Source organism: Cydia amplana, chromosome 17, assembly GCF_948474715.1.
Source record: "Cydia amplana chromosome 17, ilCydAmpl1.1, whole genome shotgun sequence".
Taxonomy (NCBI): domain Eukaryota; kingdom Metazoa; phylum Arthropoda; class Insecta; order Lepidoptera; family Tortricidae; genus Cydia; species Cydia amplana.
This window is the reverse complement of record NC_086085.1, coordinates 6,872,976-6,878,378: the sequence shown is the minus strand read 5'-3', so window position 1 is coordinate 6,878,378 and position 5,403 is coordinate 6,872,976.

Genomic DNA, 5,403 nt, shown 5'->3' with positions numbered 1-5,403 from the left:
AAATTAATGACAGATTAAGACAAACGATTAATAGGTAATTGAGGCTGAATGCGCGTTTGTGATTAACGCTATAAGTTTTTATAAGAATTAATAAATCTGCCGTCAACGTCATCTTACAAACTTAACGAAACTTGGTGCTAGTCAAATCGTCTACGAACGGGTTCGGGTAGGAGTCGAGAGTTTCTGCACAGATGTGGCTGGAGAGAGTCGCCAGCATGCGAGTGCGGAGCTGCGGTGCAGAGTATGGACCATATTATCCGCGAATGCCCACTCACCAAATACCAGGGCAACCCGGTGGACTTGTTCAACCTAGACAACAATGTCATTCAATGGATCCAGCAATTGGGCGTACTACTATAATGTATATATACCTGTTAGCTATATCATAAAACGAACGATTGTATTTTTTTTTGCCATACGAATAAATAAATAAACGAAACTTGTATGAAAAGTTCGAACATTTTATGTGGCATTACATATCTGACGCCGCTATATTTAAGGGCCGACTGACATCATTGTGAAATCAAAATGTAAATATGAATTGGCCTCAAGATAAATATTAAATATCAGAAATCTGTTTACATAATCCTACATCACCTTAAGTGATTTTGATTGTCATCAGTAACAAATCAACTGTAACGACAATTTAAAGCTTTGTTTCCCTAATTCCACTCAAAATGCTGAAAATAACGTGCGCGTGGGATACCCCCTACCGTACTCAGCCAAAAGGTCATATAAGCGTAGTAGCTGGGACTGTTATATGACGTTTTGGTATTGTAATGTTTATCCTTAACTTGTTTACTTGCGCCGGCGCTTTAAATGTGAAACTGGTAAACACATTAACAGGGCTATTTGCGTTTCACCTTAAGTGACGTAGAGGATGTAGAGTAGAAAAGCAATTAAAACAGAGATTTCTTTGGTTTTTGTTTAAAGAAAGTATGTTTTTTGACTATTATAATCGTTCCATTTCAAATAAATTATAAAAATATGTATATATACAGTGTGTAAGTCAAATACGGGCAATAAATTAAACCAGATATAGAATTTACCCGTCTTATCATTAATTAAGATGTTTTTTTAAGTTACACTTAATTATGACCCCGTGATTAATTTTTTCCACATGTACCGAGCAGCAATGTACTGTAAACATTAAGAAACAAGATGATAATGACATTACGAAATACGAGCTTTTCATAGTAACTGCCAACAAGCGTTGACAGTTACTTTAAAAAGCTCGTATCCCGTAACGTGTGTGGTGTATTACATTGCGGGCCGAATTATTTTGTATGGTTACAATTTTCAATGCATTTCTAAGTAAAATCTATCTCAATATACTTTTTAGGTCCTATGCTAACCACCGTTTAAATATTCGCCCGTATTGGATTTACACACTGTATATATAAGTAGAAAATATTGCTTACCAGTTTAGGATGCCCAATGAATAGTTATTTGTTCTACAAGGGGGCAAAATTGTTGTTTAACCGCTCGTGCTAATATTGATACCCGAGCAAGCGAAAGATACCAAAATTGAACCACGAGCGTAGCGAGTGGTTCGAAAAATGGAATCTTGAACGTTGCGAGGGTTTCAAAGCACGAGGGTTAAACAAAATTTGGCCCGAGTGAAACACAAAATTTTTCACCACACCAACCCGAAGCAAATATAAAATGTAGGTAAAATATCAAACAAAATCAAATCCAAATTAATGTTATTAAATATTTATCATCCAAAATCATCATTTAGAAGTCAATTCTACCAGCAAACATAAGAAAACAACTCAACATTTGCATTTGCTACTTTGCCTCACATGTGAATAAAATGCAACTTTGCTATCAGTTATTGAAGTGCAAAGTGAGCCTTTCCGAGCTGGTGTGGTGAAAAAGACATTGTTACTAAACTATTAAAACACAGTATAAAAAATATCAAAGTGGCTGGTCATTTAAAAACATAACGCGTCAATTTACTTAAATATAATAACGTGATAAAAAAAACTCTTTTGTAAAATAAATACGAGTAAATAAAATGTCATGCGAGAAACTGTATAGTCGCCAACAGAAATGTATACACGATTAGTTAAGTCCCGTTTTACATTTTAATGATTTTAGAAATGTACCGTATATAACTTTGTCATTTAACACAACTTTGCCCACCGCTTCTCAGTTCAGTAAAAGCGAAATAACTTAAAAGTAGTTAGAGATACACTTTCTTCACTTTCTTCAGAACTGTGACTCGGTGGGCAAAATTATGTTAAAGGGCAAAGTATTAATTATTACAAGCAATATATTAATTATTAGGTATTATTAGCCTGTATGTATTATTTAAGCAAGGCGTGAAAGTGCAAGTGATATTTTTGAGCACCTTGGCCGCTCCGATATATAAGTATGGTGGCAACGGTAGGTTCCACTACCTAAAACAAGAAACTGAAATGTAAAAAAAATACATTGCGTTGGTAATTTTAGGTGAATACCATAAACATACCAACTCAAAAAGCTTACCTATAAAGAATATAATATATCTAGGGAAAATGTGTCGCATATTACTCTATATCTGTCGTCTAATCTGGACCCATAATGGATTCACCTACTTATTAACCGGGAGCATTATGAACGTCTGTGCCCATTCCACGCCTTTTGATCTGAGCATTGACTAATCTTTGATTATTTATGAACCGTGGGTGGCAGCCCTAGCTAGGGTTGCCAACCGTACTATATTATATAGTATTGTACTATATTTTGGCTCTCTGTACTATATAATTTTGGAAAAAAATATAGTACGCTATAATACTATATTTCCGATTAAACGTATTTTACACTTATGTTTAGTATTTTATCTAAAAGTACTATATTTTTTTTTAATTACTATATTTTTGATGCCTTGTTCTGGAAAATACTATATTCCACCAAAAAATAGTTAGCAACCCTAGGCCTAGCCCTAGCCGACAAATGGCGCTGAAAGCGGATTATGAGGGGTTTTCCAGTAAATTGTTTTGCGGGATATTAGTCCTGTAAATAGGAAATTTATGGTTGTATAGTGGACTTAAAGATGAATTAGGGTTGGGAACATAAACCTTTGTGAAAACATCAAAGTTGGGTCGTAAAAGTCTTTCTAGGATCGGAAGGTCATGTGTTACTTAATAATACAAAAAATAATGATAATGAATGTTTGTATTGTATTGTATAATGTTTCAGACAAATAATCGATATTCTGTGTGTCTTGCAAATTAATAAATTAATTTGACAATTTGTATCATTTATTTAAATACTTTTTAATAGTAAACCTTATTAGGTAGTATATTTAACTACTCGTTTTTTTTTACAAGAACGTAATAAATTTAACGCGGATAATTCTGAAGCATCAGTATCCTTTAGCATATTATATTTGTATCTTACAAAAGAAATTACGAAAAAAAAAAAGAAAAAAAGGAAATGAATGCAGGATGCTTACAATATTGTTTAACACTATGTATTAAAACACTTTTACGAATATAAAACTTAAAGTTCACTGAAAAGGTAACTGGACTCAGCTTGTGGATGTCCAGATACCTTTAGACGAATTTAAATTCGCTTACTAAAATCTGTTTGAAAACAACTTCAAACCAATTCCTTTTCACGCAACAAATACACAATATAGCTTTCCAATCAAACGCTTTTCAAGTGTCCCAAATCCTGCTCCAAAGGGGATCGGTTAGCCGTACAGCTAATAAAAGAATCGAGTCTATCTATCATTGGAGTAAAAAGGAGGCGAAATCAGCGCAGTCGCGCCCGTTCCGGGGCGAAACGTGCTTCGCATGTCTGCGACCCGGGGATCTGAGCGACAAGATGTAGCAAACTGTAGACGTTAACTAGTAGGTAATCTTTCTCTGTCTATGAACAAATAAAACCGTCTCGGGCGAGAAGAGAGCGCGCTCAGGGATACCAGACTATCGGTTTACCCAATTACCGATTTTATTTTCTGTCTACCTGAACCGGTTCTGTTCCACACACCGTCTGAAGTCGCCCCATGAGAGCATGCAAGCATGCATAAGGTACTAGAGTCTGTGCGGAAAGAGAAGAGTCGTGGAATGTATTGGGCTCCATACATTCCACGACTCTTCTCTTTCCGCACAGAGTCTAACATTCAGCGTCTAACAAAAACCATTTTTTTATATTTGTAAAAATACACCAGCGGCTTAGCATCGACACAAACAAATCTATTTATTACTTACGGCACGTTAGCAGAATGTACAATTTCCAGATTACAGTACAAGGATGACATCAATCGTTTTTCCATATTATTATTTCCTCTATATTTTCACCAAGGTCTGTATTGTTCACCGAAATCAATCCGCTTCAGTTTATGCCCTACGCCTAAAGCCCAAGCTACCGGAAGTTCCGCTAGAACCTATATCCGACCCGCCACCTGGGGGGCTTTTTTAGCTTGTACCATTCATATGCTAATGCGTGAATATTTGCTATAGCACCGTTATACGATGGTTATGGAACCTCCATAGCGCCTTTAAAGAGCAATGGTGTGGATAATTTTGGCTGATTTATGGGTTATGTTGGGTGTGTTCGTAGTCTGTATCGTTTTCTTTTTTCAATCGTATTGCCTGGCCTTCTTCTTCAGTTCAACGTATAATAATATTAACTATTTAAGTTTTATTAGATTAAATTATGTCAAAACTTATCTATAATCTAAAATTAACAAAAAATTGCTTACTACACAACTCAATTAAAAACAATCTCATTTAACACATTCAGTGACAGCGCCAGCTACGCGCTACGAGCGTAGCCGTTAACACGGGAAAAATAGTATGTAGCGAAAAGCGCCTAAGAACAGTGAACTTCCTTAGCGAGTCGCTGGCAGTTAATGTTTTAAAAAAATGTTAAGAGAGCATAGATTTTTTCACGGCCATAGACGTACTTTTTTTCTCTTAAAAAAATTGTTAAAGTGGCAATCTTTATAAAGGATTATATTTATCAGTGAATTATTCAGCATAAAATGTTGTTTTCGTGAATAACGTCTTGTATGCCACCATGTGTGCACATAATATACAAAATCCTCGATGTCTCATTTGATGTACACCGAAATTTCCCATTTTCCCCATCCTGTACTAACAAGATATAATTAAGAGATTATTAATCACTACACCACTTCTCAATCAGCGTAATTCGACTTATATCCGACTAAGACAATCACTTAGTTTAAGTAATAGGGAACGTCGTGTTAGGTTATCTAATAAAAGGCTCGAGATCTCAGACCCGGGCACTACTAAAACAACACTCAACTTTACCGTCTAGAAGATATGATTCACTTTAGGTTGTTGATGGAAAGTTGGGCGATTTTGAGATGGCTACACAGCCACGGGCCTGATATTAGAGTAACAGTGTAATTGAATATTGGGTCTCGGCTCCTCTGGCCTAGAT